The 24,932-nt window shown below is 39.8% G+C and overlaps 1 pseudogene; it reads left to right on the top strand.

Moving 5' to 3' along the window:
* The first annotated feature begins 323 nt into the window (after positions 1–323).
* Positions 324–24,791, top strand: LOC108709021 (annotated as a pseudogene).
* Positions 24,792–24,932: the final 141 nt, after the last annotated feature.

Here is a 24,932-nt window from a genome sequence, read left to right as displayed (position 1 = left end):
TTGTTTAATATGTCTCCTTTAAGGGCTTCTTTTTATTGCAGTTCAATTCATTTTGCTTTTGACTTTCCCTCTTTATTTTATATGAATCTTGCTTTCCCAGTAATCCTTTATCTCACCCCAGTGTTCGCCTGGTAAATGCGATTCCATTTACGTATAAAATGAAAATCATTTTGAGCCCAGTTTAGGCTTTGGCACCTTGTTTCTGGCACATTTCTTAGTGATATGACAACGGGCTTTATGCACAATCTCCTAAAGCTTTTTATCTGCAAAACGAGCATTTGCCAGAAATGTACTGAATGAACCTCTGTTTGCATTTCAGAGGGAAGAGTGGATGACCTTAGACTTTATGCTTGTGAAAGAGACATCAGCTGCAGCGCTAAGAGCGGAAAAACAAAAAGAGAAAACATTGGAGAATGAAAAAGCCCAAGCTGCAGGAAGGGTAAGGCAGCCAAGAGGCTGGAAGCACTTGGAATCACAATGAGATTTTTAGGCATGGCTACTTTGTTTCAGCCAACGATTGTTTATAAAACATAACATGTGTTTTAACGGAAACTATACCCCAGAATGAATACTTAACCAATAGATAGTTTTTATCCTATTAAGCGCACTATTGAAGAATATAATTAAACTAGAATTAAACTAGAATATACATATGCATTCTCACAATCCACCGCATATGCCGCTCCTGTATTTTTCTTGGCCTACCAGACCTGGGTTTTACAGCAACTGTGCCTGTGGCCTTCCATTTCCTCATTACATTCCTTACAGTTGAAACTGACAGTTTAAACCTCTGAGATAGCTTTTTGTAGCCTTCCCCTAAACCATGATACTGAACAATCTTTGTTTTCAGTTTTTCTGAGAGTTGCTTAGATGATCCCATGCTGTCCAACAGAAGCACAATTTTCAATTGGCAACCTTAAATACCCTTTACCTGCCTATGAAGTTCAAGGCTTAACTAGCTAAACCAACCAATTTGGTGTTGCCAGTAATCAGTATTGAGCAGTTACATGCATTCAAATTAGCAAAAGTACATGGGGACCCACATTTTTCCACATTTGATTTAATCTCATACAACTGAATACTGCTTCACTAAAAATCTTTGTTCAGAAAACACCCCAGTACTCAGATGTTCCTGGAAAAAAAAATATTTTTTGTTGAAAGTGGAGTAAATTATTATCCAGGCTGAGAGGGGTTCCCAAACTTTTTCATATGATTGTATGGTACTGGCTGGGTTAACAAAAAACAACCTGTTGGTGCTTGAAGGTCTCTTTACAAAGCATTTCCTCAGCCTCCTGTGTTCTCAAGGCCAAGAATCATTATGAAGCAGTTGGAGAAGCATTTTCCCTAATTAACATTTTTTCCAGTGAGATATATCTGTACTTGAGTGAAAAATATACAGATCCTTACATAAATGTGGCACCCATTTATCATTTTATTAGTCTGCAGCCCTGACAAGTGATTCACACTTTATTATTTTCTAGCTGATATATCTTTAAATAAAGAAATCTGACAGTTATTCCAATATAACTTGATTAGTGGTGACACTAAGTCATTTATTTTCTGCAAAGTCTACAAAATTACTGTCAAAAAATCTATCATCCAGATCTTCTTCATATAAATCCTTACCCCCCATTCCTTGCTTTCCATTATTATTATGAATTATTACTTGTGTCAACATATTACCCCAACACTTTGCATACACACAATTCCAAATGCACTTGGGTCACAAGCTCATTAAAAGCTAAAGAATCCACCAGTAGGGGACACTGAAGCCATAGAAGAAACCTAGACAACAGGGAGAACATACAACATTGGTTTGCCAAAAAGAAGTATGGAGGACCTGCAGCTTGGCAGTAAATGTTACCATATACATGTATGGCCCCTCATATGGTGTCTGATCATCCTTAGGCTGATTTGAGGACTGAAGTTGTTGCCTTCCATTGAGTTTAATGGAAAAGTCTCTAATGCATTTTTTACTTCCATGACCAATGGACGTCTCCAGTAAACTGGTAAAAGTGGAGTTGAGGCAATTCCAGGTTTTTCTCTGGTGGAGAAACTACCTTGTGACTTTGGCCTAACATTAACTTCTAGCAAGGATTTAGAAGCAAAAGAACTCACATGCCCCTACTGCAGCCACTCCTGCATCGTGTCCAGTCCATAACAATGTGGTGGTTCCTCGTACTGGTCTCCATCCAGTGGACATTATATGTAGAGGGTTTTGGTGGGTGAGAAAACCAATCCACACATATCATTAGGTGATCTAACATGTCATAGAGTAGGAGTACATCTGTAATAGATGCCTGTTTGTTGTTTTATTTATACCAAATAAAGCCGGACAAGAATTTTATCCTATATGTGTGGATTGGTTTTCTCACCCACCAAAACCCTCTAACATTAACTTCTCCTTTACTTGGTTGGCATTCAAAGACATAGGGGCAAATTAACAAAGTGCGAAGTGACTAACGCTGTCGAAAATTCCCCAGCGTGACATCATTTCGGAACTTCGCTGATTTACTAACGGTCGCTGGCATAACTTCGCTAGTGAAGGAGATAGACTCACGCGGTACTTCGCTCCCTAACACCAGGCGAATTTGCACTCTGGCGAATGGACGTAACTACGCAAATTCACTAAGATGCGGATTTCACTAAACGTTACCTCTTGCGCCAGGCTTACCTTCGCCACCTCAGACCAAACGAAGTGCAATAGAGTAGATAGGAGTTCCTAAAAAATTTGTTGAAAATCTTTCCCAAAAAACGCTGGCGTCTTTTCCTCTTTTAGGGTGATAGGCTGCAAAAGAGCGTAAACTTTTTTTGGGGTAACCGGCTTCCCCCCTACATTTTCTAATGTATGGCACATAAACTATACACTGGGCTCATGTGTAGGGCAATATAACAACTTTATTTTATTTTATTAAGGTTCCCTGGGCTTGTGTAATGTAATGTATTTGCTGCAACATATACGTCCATTGAAATTTAACTTCCCGCCGTATGCAAATTAAGCAATGCTAGCGCAACTTCACTTTGCTTGGCGCAGTAACGCTAGCACAGCTTAGCCAGCGTTCGGCACCCTGGACGCAATTTCGGATTTTAGTGAATTAGCGTTGTCCTGGCGAATCTACGCCTGGCGAAGTGTTTGCGCTTTGAGCGAAGCAGTCGCTGGCGAATTTTCAGAGGTTAGAGAATTTGACCCAAGATGTGTTATAGGGTTCAAAGTTTGAACCCTATAACATAGCATCCAATCAGCTTGTAGCTTTTGCTGGTCCTCTGTGAAAACTTACATCTGTAATTTTATTACATTTCCTTGCCTGTGTTTAGCCATGCTAAGTAACTAACTTGTTTACCAATTAGCTTTGTTACTTTGTTTATAGTAAATTTATTTTATAAACATGCTTTTATTTCTCAGAAAATTGGATTTTTATTATATCGTACATCTGACTTGCGGCTTACTGTCAAGCCGCGTTTTTATGACTTTAATGAACCAAAAAGTGTGTTCTTTCTCCAAGCTATTTTGTAGTTGAACGTGCTTCACTTTTTTTATGTCTTCATGATGTGCATACTAAATCATAAGTGTTTATCCTCCTAAAGGCAAGTATATTTATTTCCGTAAATGTGTTTAGCTATTAAGTTGTTGTCCAGAGAACTGAACCCTTACTGGAAGTATAATGGTACAGGGCTGCCAACAGAGGAGGGTGATATGGATTCAGTGAAAAAGGGTAATTATTGCATCGCAACCTACTTTTCCTGCTTCTACATTCTATAACCAAAATGGTCTTACATGGATATACTTTGTACATCAGCCATCTCTAGCCAATGGCCCTGTTGTATATACCGGCATCCCCGAAAACCCTCTGTATGCTAGAGAGCTCTGTTAGTGGCTGCATCTCCAAATTGTCGAATTTTCTGTTCATTATCTAGACTCTAGAGCATTGACTTTCTAAAAAAGACTGTTTTTATTGGGCAGAGGCTCTAGATCTTTACCCCATCATAGAGAGGGACAAGGACAGTCAGTGTATTGGGTATTTCCAGAAAGTCTTTGGACTTTATCTCTGTTTAAAAAAGCCTAAAAATTGAAAGCTACCAGCTTGCTGTGTAATAATAGATAATATTTCATATATAGTCTTATTATGGGTATCTGCAGAGGTATGCAGTGGTTTACCACTATATCTACCTGCCCCGCATGTCTTGTGCGAAGAATATTTGCAACCTTGAAACGTTCATCAAAACCTAGACAAAATCTTTTGTAAATATACAGAAATACCATGTACAGTAACTATGCAGAAGTGACCCTTTTGTCATTTTCGAGTGACCTCTAGAATGGCCTAGAGGAATAATTTGCCTTTTCCGTTCCAGTGAAACATGTTGAAGATGGAGGATTGGGCTGGTTAAAAAAAGTCATATGAGAGGATGAAAGAAAAATCTGAAAGGGAAAATTGAAGCCTTGATGATATAGTGAGAGATATAGAGTGAGAATAACTGTGCAACCTTTATTGTCTCAAATGCATGATTGTGTTTGTGGCCCTCTTCCAGTTAAAAACTGCAGGTCTTAGCAATGTCTGGAAGCTGTTTACTACTGTACAATATTCATGCTACGAAAAACCCACTTCTTTAAAATACAAATATCTTGGGTTTAATTTTATTTTCCATTCCAATAAAAGGAGAAGGAAAGGCTTCGTACACTTGGGGGTGCCAAATGTTAGGCCCCCCATGTGATTGTATTGACTTACCTGAAGCCCCAGGCTGGTGCTCCTATCAGCAGAAAACTGCACCAGCCCTGGGTTATACCAGTGAACACCACGGAGCGATCCTCTTCAGGTAAGTATATACAATCACTTGGGGGTGCCTAACATTTCGCAGTGTACGAAGCCTTTCCTTCTCCTTAAAGTCAACGGAAATTTGCCAAAGAAAGTAGAAGCAGCAGAAAAGGCAGCTTCACAGAATTCTAATGATGGCCAGAGAGAGAGAGGTGGAGAAAATCCCATGAGGATGATCGGTCTAGAAGGTTTCAAGGTCGGGCCAGCACACTGATGACAAAAGAAGCTTCGCCATACGGATCATAATAAGTAAATACATATTCCTGTCAAGAATAATAAAAAGTCCAGTAGAAATAGAAATTAACCAGAACACAGAAGAACGCAAGCATCTGAAGATAGAATCCTGGATAAAATATGTCCTTGAAACCAAAGCTTCCATTTTTAAAACCCTCTGATGATGATGACAGATCCTTTAATATCAGAGACTAATGAGGTAACTGCTATTTAAGGCTTTGAAAAACCTTGTACCCAGAAACCATTGAGTAATGAGGGTGAAATATCTTGCAAAAAGCTTCCATCTAAAGGCTGTAGCGGGAAGAAGCAGCAACAACCCCACAACTCCGAGAAACCTAGTTTCCAGAAACCCTTAAGTAATGAGGGTGAAATATCTTGGAAAAAGATACCATCTAAATACTGTAGCGAGAAGAACCAAGAATCCCAAGAGGAGGACTCTCTGTCTAAAGAAAGGAAGGATTCCAGGGAGGAAACTGAGCCAGATCCCTACAGCAGGGAGTTGCCGTCCTTGAAAGAAGGACCACAATCACTAAGGTATTCTCCTTCTTTCAAATCGTATGTAGTTCAAAACAAGACTTTGTTTTATTATATCTATAGTGTGGGCTTCATGGTCAACTGTTTACCTGTACTCATGGCATATATTTAAACATAATTGCTTTTCTTCATGTGTTGATATAAAATGATGCGTTTACAGTAGTTTTTTTTAAAAAAAAGATAATTTTACTGGGTTCTGTGCTGCACAAAATAGAAAATCTTCCTTTTCAGACCTGTCCTCCCAAATTAGTCCCAAATGCAATATGAAAGGAAAAAAAGTCTTTGATCTGATAACCACCCGCTGTTCTCTACAGAATAAGGAGAAAAGAGAAAATATATATCTTAGTTACTCTTTGTTTTACACACAACCATCTCTATGCTTTATATTGTCCTGCACTCTATGAAAAACATTAAATGTTGTTTAATCTCTGTATGTGCTTATTAAACACAATGGTCCTGCTATCCTAATATTAGTATTGATGTGCAAATGTAATATGTACAGTACATGGGTCGAAGGATTTTGTGCAGTGAACAAGGACTTTGCTGCAGCGTAATTCTTTTGATATTAAAAAAAATGTATATAAATGTAATACAGGTATGGGATCCATTATCAGGAAACCCGTTGTCCAGAAAGTTCTGAATGATGAAAAAGCTGTCTCCCATAGATTCCATTATAATTAAATAATCCAAATTTTTAAAAAATGATTTCCTTTTTCTCTGTAATAATAAAACAGTAACTTGTACTTGATCTCAACTAAGATATAATTAATTCTTATTGGAAGCAGAACCAGCCTATTGGGTTTATTTAATGTTTACATGATTATCCAATAGTCTTAATGTATGAAGAGCCAAATTATCCGGAAAGCCCTAGGTCCCGAGCATTCTGAATTATAGGTCCCATTCTTGTACCTTTTTTGGGATACATATTGTAAGCTGGCAATTGCACAAAGATTTTGACCACCATTGTAGTGAAGCCAAAAGCAGTTGCTGGAAACAAACTGGTGACTGCCAGACCTCCGCTGAAAAATGCTGTCTTAAAGGGGACCTGTCATCCAGACATAAAAAGCTGTATAATAAAAGTCCTTTTAAAATTAAACATTTTTTTATTAAAAAAAGTTGTAAACTCATTTAGGAATCTCAGCTGTCAATCAAATATTGCTTGCCCCTCCTCTATTCCTCAGGCATAGAGGAGGGGCAGACAATTACTTTCACTTTCCATTCAGCACTTCCTAGATGTAACTGCTCTCCTCACATTCCCCCAGTTCTCTTTACCATTTAATTGTGTAACCAGGGATGGACATCGGGTCCCCCATTCTGGTGCAAAAATAAGATTTTGAGATGATGTAAGGTTTGTCTTAATAACAGTGTCCACAAAATGGCTCCTGCCTCTTTGCTAAAATTATGAATTCCCAGACTGAAGGAAACAAGATTCATAAAATGTCTATAGTGTAATTAAAGTTCATCTTGCTTGACTAATGTGATAAAATAGGATTGGGAATAATTTTTTAGGGCGAGGGATCCCCTTTAAATTATTTTGAATGCACCATTACTTCATATTATAATGTATTACAGTTGTTTCTGAAGGTTAAATATAGGGGAATCTTAAAGTTAAAGCTACAGGCCAACATCAATTTAGGTCTCTAGAGCTTGGAAGCATGGAGACGTTGGGGTGAGGTTCTCCGGCCTACATGCGAGTTTTGTTTCTAGATTTTGTTGACTGACCCATAGATATACTTATACTAATCTTAGCTTTGGTTAGCCACAGTCTTCCTGTTACTGATACAGATACCAAAAGAAGGAGGAATCCGTGTGGGATTAAAAAGAGCACAAGATTTATCACTGTGACAATATGGCCAAAAGATTTAGAAGGCTAAAGACCCTGCTTTGTCTTTGTCATTGTAGACCATGTTTTGAGGTGAAACTGCTTCCATGACTACGCTTTGTATATATTTGCTCTTTATCACACTGTTTTTATTTTTTCCCTCCTCCTTTGCAGGAATTATGTGGGTTATTTCTTCATTACTTTGTGGTGGTGGCCGTTCAAAAGAAAACCAACATGTTAGATACAAAAAAGTAACAGGACCTTTCTCCTATAGATCATTGATGGCTCCTGAAGGTAGCAAGTAGAAAGGACTGAACAGTAAGAGGAGCCCATGGATTGTTCCAGTGACCTCCAACTCAAATTCTCACATGTTTCAATTCTTGGAAGGCTATTTGTTCTACCATGTTGTTTTGAACAATTTTCATGTTTCTGTGTTCCTTTGATATTAGGAAGGATCTTTAAGAAAGGTCAGCATTTTAAGGTATTCTGTTCTCAGCGCCCAATCCATAAAAAAGATAACAATCTAAACCCCATTTATCTATGCACACATATTCTTTTCATTTCCAAGGGCATAGAGCAGGAATATGAAAAATATTTGTTTGTGCACCAAATTGCACTTCTGTAGAACGATAAGATTTTAGCAGTGAAAGTCAAAGTATAAATTAGAAGACAAAACATAAACATGGAAACCTTGCACTTAAATTGAGTAACTCCATATTTATATACACAAATATTTAGACAAAAAATAAAAAGTGTTCAGTAGAAATACAATTCTCCGTTCCTTTTCTAGTGCTGCCGGTAGAGTCCTGCACCAGGTCAACTAACCGTGAAATACCCAAAAAGCAGTCAGGTTACAGGTAGAAAATACCTAATTCCCTTACCATGGGGGGTGTTTGACTGCAGGCTTGCAATCCACCCCCTGCGTGAACAAGTATTCCCCCCTGACCTAGTTGATCTACCCTGGAATGACTTTTGGCAACGGTGATATCACTTCTGGGATCCCTGGTTCAGCTTAGAGGAATTACATTGTATATAGTATAGTAGAGTGAATAATTTGCAGTAATGTAACAATAAAAACTACAGCATAAAAATCATGAAAGGGGTGGTTTATTTAAAGGGGTGATTAACCTTTAAGTAATCTTTTGATATGTAATAGAATGGCCAATTCTAAGCAACTTTTCCATTGGTCTTCATTATTTATTTTTTATGGTTTTGTAATTATTTGCCTTTTTCCTCTGACTCTTTCCAGCTTTCAAATGGGCGTCACTGACCCCATCTAAAAACCAAATGCTCTTTAAGGCTACAAATGTAGCGTTATTGCTAATTTTTATCTCTCCTCTTTCTAGTAAGGTCCTCTCCTATTCATATTCCAGTCTCTTTTTTAAATCAATGCATGGTTACTAAGGCAACCGGATTTTTTATAATGCAAATTGAAGAGCTGCTGAATAAAAAGCTAAATAATGCAAAAACCTTAAATAATAAAAAATGAAAACCAATTGCAAATTGTTTCATAACATTACTCTATACATCATATTAAAAGTTAACTCAAACGTGAACCATCTCTTTAAGTAAACTTTTAGCATGTCATAGAATGGCTTAGTCTAACCAACCTTTCAATTGGCCTTCTAATTTTGTCTTTTTTATATTTTTTTAATTACTTGCCTTTTTCTAACTTTTCCAACTGTCATATGGGGAGGTCACTGACCCCATTTAAAAAACAAATGCTCCGTAAGGCTACAAAAGTATTGTTATTGCTACTTTTTATTACTCATCTTTCTATTTAGGCCTCTCCTATGCATATTCTTGTCTCTTAGTCAAATCAATGTGGGGTTGCTAGGGTAATGTTGGCCATGGCAACCAGATTGCTGAGGTTTGAATTCCTTGCTGGCTTTGGGCTAGTTAGATTCTTTACACTCTTTTTTTTTCTTCTTTGGGGTTATAACATAGCTTTGGGAAAGTTTAACAGAAAAGTGTCCCTATGTACCATATGTTCGTTTATAGGTCTAGCCGGTTACTAACCTATGTCGATCCCTGACACAGCTTTGAGCAGAGAGTGATGTCATGCTTGTGGGTGTGGCTAGGTTCTGATGACAAATCTCAGCAGTGCCCTGTTGAGATTTGTCCCCATTGAAAATTCTCTGCTGTCTATTAGTGATGGGAGAATTTGTGCTATTTCGCTTCGCCGAAAAATTAGTGAAATTCGCGAAACGGCGAAAAATTCGTGAAACGGCGCCGGCGTCTCATTTTTTATGCCAGGCGTCCTTTTTTATGCCGGCATCCGTTTTTTGGACGCCGACGCATTTTCGCCAAAAAAATGGATACCAGCGTAAAAAAAAGGATGCTGGCGTCAAAAAAGAGACGCCGGCGCCGTTTCGTGAATTTTTCGCCGTTTCCCGAATTTCACTAATTTTTGATGCCGGCGAATTTTCGCGCCCGTTTCATGAATTTATTCGCCGGCTGCGAATCTTACAAATTCGCCACGAATTCGCACCTGGTGAATAAATTCGCCCATCACTACTGTCTATAGAACACTGGTGGGAGCCATCTTCCAACGTAACCAAGGTTAAATAACGGAGGCCAGGGTGTGCACAGGGCAGTCTTTCTTTAAGGGCATAGACACATGGGGAGATTAGACACCTGGCGACAAATCTCCTCTTCTTCGGGCGATTAATCTCCCCGCAATGCCTTCCGGCCGGCTAGAATCTGAATCGCCAGCTGGATGGCACTCGGAGTGCTGCATTTTCCGAAGGTGCCGAATTTTCCTTGTGAGGCAACTTCGGGAGACTTCGGAAAATGAAGTGCTTTGAGTGCCATCCCGCCGGCGATTTATATTCTAGCTGGCATGAAGGCTGTTTGGGGAGATTAGTCGCTGGAAGAAGAGATGAATTGTATCGGGGCGACTAAATCTCCCCGGATCTCCACGTGTGTCTCTGCCCTAATACTGTCTAGAATTTGCTCCACACATGATGTTGCTTGCATAGCTGCTCTGCTTTTTGCTCTGTTGGGGATTGATAAGAGGGGGATTGATAAGAGGGGGAAACTTGATGGGCCATTATAAAACGTACCCTTTAAACAAACATGGGTTGCAACAAAAGTTCCAAACATTATCCTTTGTCCCACTTGTATTTCTGTTTTGCAGCAACTGTAATCTCACAACACGAGCAATATTGTAATGTGTACATAAATAATTTACCTAAATCATCCATAACGGGAAAGATTTGAAATAAAAGACTTGCTAATAGTGTTATTGGCACCGTTTTAGGGTTTTTGTTACTCCCTTAGCAATGGTTTTGAATTTATGACTGCCAGTTTTTCAACGGAAATAACTGTATTTTGTCATCAGCGATCACTTCTTGCATCTCATCTTGTATAAAGAACTCTGCTAAACCGTTTCTAGTGTCAACATTTCCATGGCTAAATCGAATACGTAAGAAAATATCAGGAAATAAGGGCTGTGTTTAAATAGGCTGGGCACCACTGATACACTGGGCCATGAGCATTCTGCTGAAAAGGGAGAAAATAGAACCCACTCGTGAATAAATGAAACAGAAGGCCAGTATGCAATCCAGAGATCCAAAGCATCGGTACAGTATATAGTTAGGATGCTTGAACCATGAATTCATCACAGGCTTAGTCAGGTACATAAGTAAGGATTTAGGAACACAGAATTTAAGCAGGATCAGAGAAACATTTGGAAATGACCAGTAGACTAGATCACAGCTAGAAAGATTAAAGGGATTGTTTGCCTTTTAAAGTAACCTTTAGTATGATATAGAGAGTGATATTCTGAGCAAATTATTTGCAATTATTTTTCATTTTTTATTATTTGTGGTTTTAAGTTATTTAGCTTGTTATGCAGCAGCTCTCCAGTTTGCAAATTTCAACAATCTGGTTGCTAGGGTCCAAATTACCCTAGCAATCATACATTGATTTGAATAAGAGACTGGAATATGAACAGGAGAAGCCTGAATAGAAAGATGAGTATTGAAACGCAGCAATAACACTACATTTGTAGCCTTACAGAGCATTTGTTTTTACATGGGGTTAGTGACCCCTATATGAAACCTGGAAAGAGGGAAAGAGCCAGAAGACTAGTTCGAAAGTTGCTTAGAATTAGTCATTCTATAACATACTAAAAGTTAACATACTAAAAGATAAAATCCCCCATGCCCTTTAAGGCTAATGCCAGACGGGGCTGATTCTTGGCCTGTGTTAAAATTCCGGCTGAGAATCGGTCCCTACTCTGGCATCTTCTTTCTTCCTTGCCTGCACCCAGAATCATTGTCAGCTTGAGTGAAGTACATGAGGTGTATTTCTGCACCAAAACGCCAGTATACAGGTCCCAACAGACTACATATTGAGTTAACAAAACCAGAGAATCTGTAAGTAGCTCCAAAGCAATTTTGAATGAAAAAAAAACAACAAATAAAAAACCTAGTAACTTGCGCTGGTGCTCAAAAGTACCTTTGTTTGCTGAGTTTATGTTCCCCATATAGGTACATAATACAGGTTTGGGACCTGTTATCCAGAATGCTCGGGACCTGGTGGTTTCTGGATAACAGATTTCCGTAATTTGGATTTTCACACGTTAAGTCTACCATAAAGTCATGTAAACATTAAGTAAACACAAGTGGATTAAGTACAAGGCACTGTTTTATTATTACAGAGAAAAAGGAAATCTCAGCTATACATTTATAGTCTAAATACAATATAACCCTAATTTGATTACTGTCTCTTTAAATAGCAATTAACCCATGGAAATACAGAGCCCTTAGTCCCTTTTGCGAATGAAAAGTACTGGGAACTGGGATTTACAGCACAGTGCCTTCACCTAGAGAACACTGAGGAGCACACCTCAGGGGATTTCCACTAGGAAAAATAAAACACACACAGTTTGCAATAAAACAAATATAAACTTTATGTAAAACTGTATTTATTAACTGTAAATGCAAATCACACAATATCACTTCACTCTGGGGAACCTGTGTGGACTATCAACCCCTGGCACAGTCTTTCAATGCCACAGTCCCACACTGGGTGGATTAATGCAGAATCACTCCAATCAGTTCAATGTCCCTTCCCCATGAGCTCTTATGTCCCCAGGTAGCGCTACCTGCCCCAAGGTACCTTTCCCTTTGAAAGTAGTAGCCGCTCCCACGTAACAGGTACACGAGCAAGACCTGTCCTCACCCTGGGGAAACACACAGTAGCCAAAATATCCACAGGCAGGAGATAGAAACTGGCTCTCCCTGATGCTCAAATACTTTCTCAAAGCAGAGCAAAATGCAGCCTTTCCTTCTCCCTGGAAATTCCTATCAAGCAGCACTGTTACTCTTCACAGATCTGAATCTCTCTGACTGCTGCATCAGAGATCTCTTTATAATCTCTGTCTGTAACCCTGTACATTTGGCTCCAAAGTCAGGCACTCCCCCTCTCCCAAGGATGCACTGGGGCGCCCAGCCAATCAATGGCTCATCAGCCTGTAACTGGGCTGCATATTGTCATAGAAAAACAAGGGAAGGATTTGTGTGATCCCTTACATCAAAAAACATTTATTATTTATTCTTTTAGGCTTTGGCATCAAAACTGAGAGACCAGCTAGAAGAAGCCCATCAACAGAAAGAAAGGAAGCCTCAGGAAACACCTCCTGTAACAGAGAGAAGGTCTGATGCAGAAGTAAGTCGGTAGCCTTGGAACACACGTCTGCAGCTTTTTAGCTTTCATTACTGAGAGGTTGGCATTATGTTATGTCTTGTGGGACAGTGGTTGTGATATACAGAATTCCTTTCATAGGAAGATAGGACTTCAGTTGTTTGCCAAAATATGCATGCACAGTGGCAGCAGTAAAATACATGTCTCCCCCCAAAATTAAACTGTTTTATGCAATATGACAACACTATCCCTTTAAATGCTAAGTAAAGCTCAACAATTAATATTATTTATATAATTGTGTCCCATGGCACTTTACAGTGAAAGAGGACACAAATATGAGACGTAAGTGACATAACACTTTTACATAATAAACTTGTTTGTGTAATCATATATTCCATAAATAGTGTAGGGACCTTAAGGGTTTAAGGGCCCCTCCCCTGCCTCATGGCCTGAGATATGGGTTTTCTGTCTGAATTTTCTGGGGACAGAGCCTTTGGATTGGTGCAGCATGACTGATCCCAAAAGGAACCACAAGGTGGTGCTGTGCAACCATATAAAAGGGTATGCCATGTGCTCTGTCAGCCATTACAGTTTCATGTTACAGTGATTGCTGTTATCTGCTGCAGATCTTTGTTTCACTTTGGATATAGTGACAACACTGGCAAAATGTAGGCTTCAGTGGAGTGCAATAGGCCTGCCAAAGGCTGGGCAGGATCCTCCAGTGCCTGGATAACTCAACTAACATGGTTTGGAGTTTGGATGCCGGATTTCTGTATTCACCTTTAGAGATGGGTGAGAGATGCAGTTCAGCATGGATGTCGTTTTGTGCTTTCGCTATAGACAGTGTTGGGAGCTGGATAAATCTGGATGCCTGCTTCATCTCTATGTGAGTCTGCCTGGAATGGCAGAGAAAGAGGATCTAGGATGTTTCTGTGTGTGCTCGACTAGAAGATGTCTGGAGCCTTCATCGCTGTGGATGCCTATCAGCTCAGTGTGAGACTACCATCTGTGTGACTCCCTTGGGTGAGTGTTACCTTTGTGAAGGGTAGGAAAGGACGAGGATCCAGCGATCTCCTGTTTATGGAAATAGGCTGTTTGTGAGCCTGCCACGTGGGAGCAACACTTTCCTGTGGGGAAGCATGTGGGCAGGTAGCGCTACCTAGACTGTACTCTTATGGGGACAAGGGATGGAACTCTTGGGCTGCCAAAAGGAGTGGTGCGGGACTTTGCCTGGCGGGGGAATCACCAGGACTGGACTGCAACATGTTCTAGGGTAGTGGGTCATGCTTTAAATGCATTTGTGTGTGAAACGTTACCTTTTACTTCCCCTTTAATATTACACTTATTTTTTATAAAGTTATATTGTTATATAATAAAGTGTGTAAGTGATTTGTTTCCTAATCGGACTATCCTCAGGAGTATTCCAGGACTCCATTAGGTGGAGGCACTGCCAGAGAAGAGTTTTCCCAGTACCTTTCACCTTGCAAAGGGAACTCAGGACCCGAGTTGGTAAGCTGGTACAACCTTGGCACCAGGGGGGTCGCCAAGAGAGTGTTACAATAGTCTTTAAAAAAAAAAACACTTTCATAAGGGCAGGTTAGAATCGTCCGTGTACACTTCTCCACATACATGTTAGTAATTTTTTTCTCTTAAAACAACATCAACGTCTCTGTCTACATTATCGTGGAGTTTTCACTGGACCCCCTCAGATACAAACATTTCACCAGTGCAAAGTTGCAATTGCATATTCGTTGACAACAAAGAATGTTATAAGTTAGACATACTACACCTTAAGCTGGCCATACACAGGGACGCTTATTTGTCGCCAAACAAGCGGATCTCTCCCCGATATGCCCATATTGAGGTGGGTGGTATTGGGCTGATCCGATTGTGGGCCCTAGGGGTTAACGATCGGATCATAATGCAGTCCATACGGGTGGTCGGATCACGGGACTGCCAGATGTGGCCGCGATCCGACTGGATTTTTTAACCTGCCTGATCGAGATTTGCCCGACTTTCGGCCAGATATCGTTTGGGGAAGCCCCATCGTTTGGGGGGCCCCACACACGGGCCAATATGCCAATAAGCCTTGGAAGATGCCGCCATTATCTCTACATCATCTGCTCTGCTGATTCCCAGCACATGCTCTGGGCTGCTGTCACTTACTTGAGCTTAGGGATACACTCACAATATACAGTGTATTATAGAGTGAATAAAGTACCCCCTCTTGTAAAATATAAGGATATTATAAATTACAGAGGAGTTCCATGACCATACAAAAACACGAGTGCTTTTATACAGGTCATGGAACTCCGAGGTGACTTCTAATATCCTCATATTTTGCAACAGGGGTACTTTATTTATTATAATACACAAGTTTCAGAGTCATGTAACAGAAATGACATTGCTTAATTCAATAATAACTAATGACATCACTAAGCACTATTTATAAGGATATCATTTACAGGATATTCATGGCTCTTGTGTATTATATAGTGAATAAAGTACCCCCTCTTGTAAATTATAAGGATATTATAAGTTACCGAGGAGTTTCATGACCATATAAAAAAATGAGGCCGAAGGCCGACTGCTTTTATACAGGTCATGGAGCTTAGAGGTTACTTCTAATATCCTCGTATTTTCCAACAAGGGGTACTTTATTTATTATAATACACAAGTTTTAGTGAGTCATGTGACAAAAATGACAGCACTACCCACCGTTTATAACTGATGACATCACTAGTCACAGTTTTTAAGGATATCATTTGCAAGATATTCATGGCTTTTGTGTATTATATATATCTATATAACTATATCTATATATATATATATATATATATATATATATATATATATATATATATATTTCACCATACTGCGCTCATTGGTAATTAAATAAGATTACATGCCAGAATAAAATCAGTGTATCCTGCTCAGGACCCAAAGTATATCCTAATACTGTATATCAGGCTATACTTTTTCAGACCAGATCCCTCTTATCAAGTGGGCACACAGCTCTAACAACCGGAATAGTTACATTATAAATTTAACTGCGTTATTACTGGCATAAAACTAAGCCTCTATCATTTTTAGACTCTGCAATTTTTTCCATTGTTGCTGTCAGTAATCTGTCAAGCACTTCATCAGACCTCTCGTTCTGTTCATTACAACTTGGGGGTCGATAAAGCCTGGTGTGTCGCTGCTTGTGGATAAAAAAGTAAGATTATCAGCCGTTGTGATAGAGGCTTGTTATGTACTGTATTTTGGAACAGGATTGTAAGAAAAGATAGCCATTGCTGTTTCCCTTTCTCTGTCTTGTTCATTTCTCTAAGGTAAAACAAGCCCGAATGTTTCTTGGTCACATCTCTGAGTTTCAGAAGTAGCAAAGCTGATAATTAGGGATTCTGTCTCAGGACCAAACCAAGCATGTCCGCTAAGATTGCAATTGATTTTTGCATTACGCCTCTAAAGAGAATGTATAATATGGATTTGCACATTAAGCTTGATGTAGGAGCGCTCTGCATGATGTCCTGAGCAAAACCAGGCTCGGAATACTTGGCCATATTAGTAACCCATGGCTGCTTGAAGTCTGTATTCATTTTCTACTCACTACACACATTTAATTGTAGGATATTTGTTCCTATATCCTACTGTAGCAGGATCCTACGGAGCATCAGCTTATTTATATATTTTGTATTTGAGTTCACTTACAAATGTTACAAGAACTTAATAACTATAGCAGACGGGTAGTTATTTGGAAGTCAGAATGGAAGATCAGTAGGAGAGTTCCTGAAAAGAAAGATGAACCAAATAAAAATTGCAGTACAATTGCAGTCAATTTAAACCTGCATATTCCCTCTGTTTTTTTTTTTGGTTGCCAGGGTCAGTGATTCCCAACAACCAGGTTGTAAAAAGGAAGAACGGGAAGGCTAATTATTTAAAATAATAATAATGAAGATCATGTAACCCATTTTTGGCCACCCCCTGGTGCCAAAGTGGTACATCACACTATTCACTGACTTACAGGTCCTGAGTCTCCTTTGCTAAGTGAAAGGGTACTGGGAATTCTTCTCTCGGGCAGTGCCTCTACCTAATGCAGTGTTCCCCAACCAGTAGCTCACGAGCAACATGTTGCTCTCCAACCCCTTGGATGTTGCTCTCAGTGGCCTCAAAGCAGGTGTTTGTGTTAGAATTCCAGGCATGGAGGCAAGTTTTGGTTGCATAAAAACCAGATGTACTGCCAAACAAAGTCTTCTGTAGGCTGCCAGTCCATATAGGGGCTACCAAACAGCCAATCACAGCTCTTATTTGACATCTCCATGGACTTTTTCATGTTTGTGTTGCTCTCCAACTATTTTTTACATTTAAATGTGGCTCACAAGTAAAAAAGGTTGGGGACCCCTGTATGGGATCCCGGAATACACCTGAGGATAGTCCCATTAGGAATAACATGAAACACACACTTCATTATATAAAAACCATAACTTTATATAAGGAAAGTGTAATTCAAATGGGAAGTAAAACACATTTACATCATATCAAATATAACCCACTCCCATCAGAACCTATTGCAGTCCATTTCCTGGCCCTCCATGCCAGGTAAAGTCCCGCAACTCCTTTGGCAGACAAAGAGTCTCTGTCCCTTTTCCGCAAAGAGCACAATAGGGACCAAGTAGCAATAGCAGCCCAAAATACCTTTCCTCCGGTTAGGTATTGGCTCCCTCGTGGCAGGCATAAACAAAGCCCATATCACAAATGGAATATAGCTGGATCCTCTCTTCTTCTACCCTTCCCTGGCATCACTCACCCGAGGCCTCGCACACAGAGCTGGAGCAGGCATCCACAGCAATGAATCCATTCCATAACATATGCAGCTTGTATTAGCTTCCATGACATAGCTCCCAGCACTGTCTATAGCGCAAGCACACTGTTGCTAAATCCAAAGCTGACTGTAGCTCCCAGCACTGTCTATAGCACGAGCACTCCGATATCTTCCTCTGCAGAACTACATCTCCCAGCACTATCCATAGTGCGAGCACAAAAAATGTCCAGCAAACTCCAAACTGGCATGGTTGAGCTTTCCAGGCTTTTGGAGTACCCTGCATCAGCCCACAGGGCTATCAAACTCCCTTTAAGCCCCTTACATCTTTTCATGAGTTCTGGTCACCTTCCTACATGAAAGTGAAAGTAGGAATCCTCCAGCAGTAATGGCTGTGAGCACATGGCAATCTCCTTTTATATAGCACAGCAGTGACACCTGGTGGCTGCTTTTGGGATCAGCCATGTTGCACCAATCAGGAAACCCTGTATACACCAAGACATTTTTTTTAAATTAACCAATCCATTTGCCTATGCATGACTGCTTTTACTATTTAGTAAAAAAGGAGAAGCGGTCTTAATCAATTACTTCGAACTCACCTCTCTTGAGAGGAGAAGGTGTGAATTACTAAATAATTTATGCGAAAGGAAAGAGAAAGGGTAGTAAACCCCCGCACCCTCAAACACTTACTAATTCTTTATCACTGATATGGTGTGCCAATAAATATCTTCAAACCTTAATTACTAAATTGATTCTATATTATCATCTGTGGAATTCATTAATGATTTTAATTAATTATTTTGATTATATAATAAAATGTATTGATTTAAAGTGCCAGTGCTTGTTCTATTAACGTTCTATGGCTATTGCAACTGTCAGTTGCATTGATAATCACATACCCATAACAAATCAATTCATTAATGAAAAATAACCACTGTTGTCTTACAACAATATAAATAGGAGGATAAAGTGCTAATGCTTTACTGTGTAACTATGAGTGAGCCAGAAATTCCAAATGCTCCAATAGATTTAGTTAAATTAAAGTGCTAGTGCTTATCCAAATACAGCCTCAGGCTGTCAGTGATTCAAAGTTCATAAGAATTAGTTAAAAAATTGCTAGTGCTGATTAGTGTTTTAAAAAAGGATGAGTTCATATTAAATAATCAATTTAAAAGTAACAAAATTCCATAACCGTCATTTAAGAAATAAAAGTAGGAAAAATGAAAATAGAGACTAGGTGGAGAAGTCCAGAGAAACTACTACCAGGTTTTTTTCTAGGCCCTGGGGCTCCACGCGGGGAAAAAGTAGGACACTGAGGACTGTGGTCTCTTGGTTACCTTGCTATCTATTGGTAAGAACTAAGCTTCCCTGAAAAACCACAAATCTTTCAGTGCCATAGGGTAACAAGAGATATGAAGAATTTTTAAATGCCGGAGACTATGCCAACGCGTTTCGCTTAATGCTTTATTGAGGCTTGTACCATTGCTACCACTGACAGATTGTACCAGTAGTTGGCTTTTCTCGATCCACTACTCCAAATAGCTTATTCTTATATTATCTTATTTATATCTTATTCTTATAAATATTATATTAGTATATATTATATTCCTATTCTTATATTATATGATATATTCATATTATCTTATTCTTCTATTGTCTTATTCTTATGCTTATTAACGGACCTGTGAAGAAGAATAAAAGTGGCCTTACACGAGCTGACAAAAGCTGCGACTCTATCCCTCATCACTAAATTGCAACTTATTAACCACCTGACTGGCCTGCCCGACAGATATCTGGCCGAAAATCCCCACATATCAATCGGGCCGGTAAGAAATTCCCATTGGGTAAAGAGAATGTTACATCATTGATGCAGTACTTGCCCAATGGGTATCTGAGGGTCCCAGTGGATAATCCAATTGTTGGCCCTAATGGATGATCCGATCATGACTCGCACTCATCTTTTAACGTGGCCAGGCTCTAAAGATCTATAGAGTCAAGTGGCAAATGGCCACCTTAACAGGCTGGGTATTGCCACCATAATAGAGCAGTGCAATGCATTATGGGAGTCTTCTCAAACTTGAAATAGATAGACAGCAACTGATAGGCAACAATTACATTTAATCATCAAACATTTTTTATTATTAAAAAGTTGCTCAAAATACATTTTACTTTTTTATGAAAAGAAAAGCCATTGCTTTGCTTGAAGTCCCCATTAAAGGAGAGATAAGCGTGAAGATTTGCCATAAAGTGACAAAAACATTAGTCGCACATACAGTAACACGTTTTATAAAGCGCAGGAGTATAATCTTTACTGCAGTTGAGGCACAGAAGGAAGCAGATTAAAGCCTTTTATCTGGTTTTCATTTGCCGCTGCACTCAAGTATTTTCTTGTTTTGCGAATGATTTGCATCTGTAATAATGAACAATAATGACATGATAAATGATAAATGTTTTATCTGAATAGCCTTGTATCTTTTCTTTGACTTTCTTGATGTTCGTGTCCAGTTCTGATTGTCTGTGCTTTCATTGTTAGCATCTGAGACGCTCGCTCGGAAGCCTGCGGAACAGTCTGTTTCAGCCGATGGCGCTGCAATTCATTCTTTTTATTCCTTCTCTAGCGGTAGTCTATTTTAAAATGAGTAGTGAAATTGTTATCTGCAAGGAGCCGGCAATTTAGTTCTCTTTTATAAATAGCAGCAAGAAGAGTGGAGTTCGCTGCCAGGCCTGTATTCATTGCAAGAGATAACAACATGGGAGCTTTCAGGACTATTGTCATTTTTTCTGATTTCTGGATGATTTACAATGCTTTACCCAGTTTACTCATTCTAAGGGTAAGGCATAAGGGACGTTTTCTGACAAAAATGGACTCAAAGCTGCACTTGCCGCCTTCCATTGACTGACATGCAAACACCATAATAGTTCAGTACTGTCAGTTCTAGGCCTAAGAAAGAAAGTCTTCTCAAGTCTTCAACCTAAGAGGGGCGTTCAGCTAATAGACTTGTAGTTTTAGGTTGTTAATCAAAAGTCCTTTATGCACATTTACTCCCCTTATATTTAAATACCTTAGGACCAGTAACATAAATTTAAAAAAAAAAAAAAATCGTTAGTATAAAACAAAAAAAAAACACAAAGACAAATTCAACTTTTAAAATAGCTACGTTTTTATTAAGAAATAACTTACCGTTGTGAGGAATAACTTCCACTGTCTTGATTTCTCTTATCTGCCTTCCTTATAGGAGATAGCCAGGGAGGAGAAATCGAGCGCCGCATGATGGATCGTCAACATTTTGACTTTTTTTTGAATAGGAGTGCAAGCGGAGTTACAGTAAGTTATTTCTTAATAAAAACTTAGCGACTTAAAAGTTTAATTTGTGTTTGTGGTTTTTTTTTGTTTATATTAACAATTTTTTTTTTTTTTTTAAAAAAAAAAAGTATGTTACTGGTCCTTTAAAGGAGAACTAAAGCTTAACTAAAGAAGCAGATTAGACATGCTACAGATTATGTTTTAGGGTTCTGTACCAGCCCAATGCACCCACAACCCTTTAGCAGTAAAGATCTGTGTCTCCAAAGATGCCCCAGTAGCTCCCCATCTTCTTTTCTGCTGATTCACTGCACATGCTCTGTGCTGCTGTCACTTACTGAGCTTAGGGACCCACTCACAATATACAGTACACATAGAATATAAATGTCACTTTATAAGGCTGAATAGAAATTAATTCAGTTTGCAATGACCCCTAAGCTTAGCTTCTCAACAGCTGCTCAGAGCCCACTGAGCATGTGCAGTGTCACTGACACTCCTAGCAAAATCCAAGATGGCCAGCTCCTCTGACAAGTTTGGAAGCCTGGAACATTGCTGCTATAGAGATACTGAACCTTGCAGTAAATTTAGTATAGAAATATAATATACATTTTTATATACTAAATATATATTTAGTATATAAAATATGACATTTTGAGCCTTATTCCTTTTTAGAGTTTGGTTCTCCTTTAAGCACTGTCCATCTTGGAAGCCCACTGTCCAGATATGGCCTCCAGTCCGCTCAAGAGTTTCACTGACCTTTTTGGATTTCATCATCATGTCATAAGCGCCAGGTACTGTCCTCTCCTCCTACAGTTACTCTGCACGGTCTGGAATGTGGGTGTCGGGGTAACATTAACATTGTGTTGTGCATGATGCAATTTTTTATCTTTCTTTAGTTCAGGTATGTAGCTTTAAGAAGTGACTGTTGAATAAACTGCATTTTGTAGTAGGAAGGGGATCCAGTTTACAATCCAGATTATACTGGGGATGAATTCGGTTTATTGGAGTGGACCATCTTTAATGAAGTGTTGATTGAGCCCCAATGTCTCCTTTATTATCTATTTAGATATCTCCTGCTGTCCATGATTGTATAAGAACTTTTTTATGTGAGCTCACTGTATATTTTTCTCACAACTAAAGCCTCTTTTAGATTCTATTCAACACCATTTGCTTTATTCCTTTTTCCCCGTCCACAAATCTCATTATTGAAGTGGCCTAATCATTCTGTTTAAGGGAGAAAAAAAGGCACAGCGAGTCTTTCATTAGCAATAAAAGTTAAAAGCCTTTTGCACATTTGAATAATTTAACACCCTCTACAGAAAGAAAAAAAGGTCAGCTTCTCCAGGAAAGAGCAACAAGTAAATGTTAGATAGTTTTGCTCTGTGCAAAAATCATTTTAACATTTTAGCTACGTGTATATTTTATACTCTGTGTTACAATATAGCCTCGTTTAATCCAAGCTGGTTTCATTTACAGGCCACTAGGCCAGAGCTGCCTATGCTTTATTTCTTCATTTTAAAAGGTTTCAAATTATATTTCCTCTCTCTTTTTTATAGGGATCCAACTTGAATAAAGACAATGAAATTCTCCTTGTCAGGACAGATCAATCAGGACAGGCATGGCCTCTGAATGCAGCAGCAGATTCAATGGAGCCAAAAGGTATGGTATGTACTTATGTATAGTTTTATGTGATGTGCAGGCTGGCCCAAAACCCGCGGGACCGGCGGGTTTACCTGCGGGTTGGTCGGGTTCAGACCGGCCTTGCACCGCCATTTGTTGTTGGCGGGTGGGTCAGGGTCGAGCCCTTCGTCCTCCTCTTCCCGCCGCCACCTTCCACTTATATATATAGCCACGCACCTGCTCGCCCCGCCCCGTTTGTGATGTCATTGGCTCGGGCGGGCACGGGTGGAGGGAGGGTGGGTTAGGGTCGGGTGCCCATCACTAATGCATAAGGCTAGGACACTACATCAGAGCTAACACCATGCAGGTCCCCTGAGGATGTAGTCAAGACAGTACAGCACCTCCAGGCAGAGATACCTCACACGCGGTCTGGAGTGGTCAGGGAAGAGAACCTAACGCCTGACAACCTATACTTGTCCCTTCACTGTAGGCAATTCTTACAGCCTGGGAAGCTACTCCCTACTACACCTCCTTGATGGCGCACAAAGCTGCTCTTTCTCTCTTCCCTCACTATCTTAAGGTGGCCATACACTGAGAGATCTGCTCATTTGGCGATGTTGCCAAACGAGCGGGTCTCTCCCTGATATGCCCACCTTGAGGTGGACGATATCGGGCTGATCCAATCATGGGCCCTAGGGCCCAACGATTGTATCATAACGAAGGGTAAACGAGTGGTCGGATTGCGGGACTGCATCAGCGAACAGATGCGGCCCGTGATCCAACGGGATTTTTAGTCCTGTCCAATCGACTTCCAGCCAGATATCGACCGGGGAAGACCGTCAGACGGCCCCATACACAGACCAATAAGCTGCCGACTCGGTCTGTCGGCCGCTTTTATTGGCCCGTGTATGAACACCATTACTCTCCTAGAGAGTACTACGTGTAAAACAGATAGTAAACCTGTCACTAACTAGCCTCGTTCACAGGGTCCCTGCTCCCCAACTTATCTCTCTCTAGAGGTACTGGTCCTTCTAGTAAAACTGGCTTTACTCAGCGTTGTTGTACCCAGGCTCCCGGGAAACATCCAGATGGATCAGCAACCAGAAGCCAAGAGGAAGATCCACACCTTCTCACATACCAAGGTATGACAGGAAGTAGTCACAACACCTCTTGGCCAATAACTGGGATATGTAAATCATAACTAGATACACAGGGATCTGCCCAGCAACTAGGAGATTGAGGAAGTGTAGGGATTTAAAGCCTTAGGGGCACATTAACCCTATGGGTTCGTACAGTCTGAAGACCAGTAAAGGTAAAAAATGGGTTGAATTGCTATTTTCTCTCCTAGATACACACACAATCCTAACATGAAGGTTAATTATGATATTTCAGATGAAATATGTATGCTGTCCTAGTTTTGTTTGGAGCTAATTACCTATTTACCATGAACAATGCTAGAACGGTGGCCAAAATTGGGACCTTCTCAGGGGACATGAACTAAAAATATCTACAAATACTGCTTTAGACGATGTGGAAGTGCAGATCACATCATTCCTCTAAAATAGGAATGTGTGCTATAAGAGATGATGAGAAATCCCCAGTATGACTAGGAGTTACAGATCGTTTTAGGCTGATGACGCACAGAGTGTTTTGATTGCTTCAGTTCTCACAGGGAGACTCAACGCAACCGAAATTGGCCTGCTTAAAGTGACTCACAATTTATTTGAAGGTAAACACTTCTACAAGAGACACTAGCAAACACACTCTGTAAAATTGAAGTTAAAGAGTCAGTGAGCTAGGCATTGCAATACATTAGAGCTTGAGATCCCACCACAGTGACTGTGTTGGCTCATTGCCCCTTAAAGCCCTGAACACTTTTTCTACACAAGCAACATTTATTGTGATCATGTTGAATGCAGATGTTTATTTCCCCTTTAAGGAGAAACGGCCGAAGATCCACGTTCTTGTATTGTTGTTGAGCCCTTGCTGTGCTATTGAGAAAAAGTTTCTTTATTTGTATGCGCTCCTTGCCTATGAACAATTTAAAATGAAAATCATCTTCAGGGTCGCTGGGATTTATGGAGGAAAGTATAAATTACTGTTTTGTTTCTCTCTCTCTGTGTTAATGTTTTCACCAAC

This window comes from Xenopus laevis, chromosome 2S, assembly GCF_017654675.1.
Source record: "Xenopus laevis strain J_2021 chromosome 2S, Xenopus_laevis_v10.1, whole genome shotgun sequence".
Lineage (NCBI taxonomy): Eukaryota > Metazoa > Chordata > Amphibia > Anura > Pipidae > Xenopus > Xenopus laevis.
The sequence above is the reverse complement of the archived record's forward strand: the minus strand, read 5'-3'. Positions and strand labels throughout refer to the sequence as shown.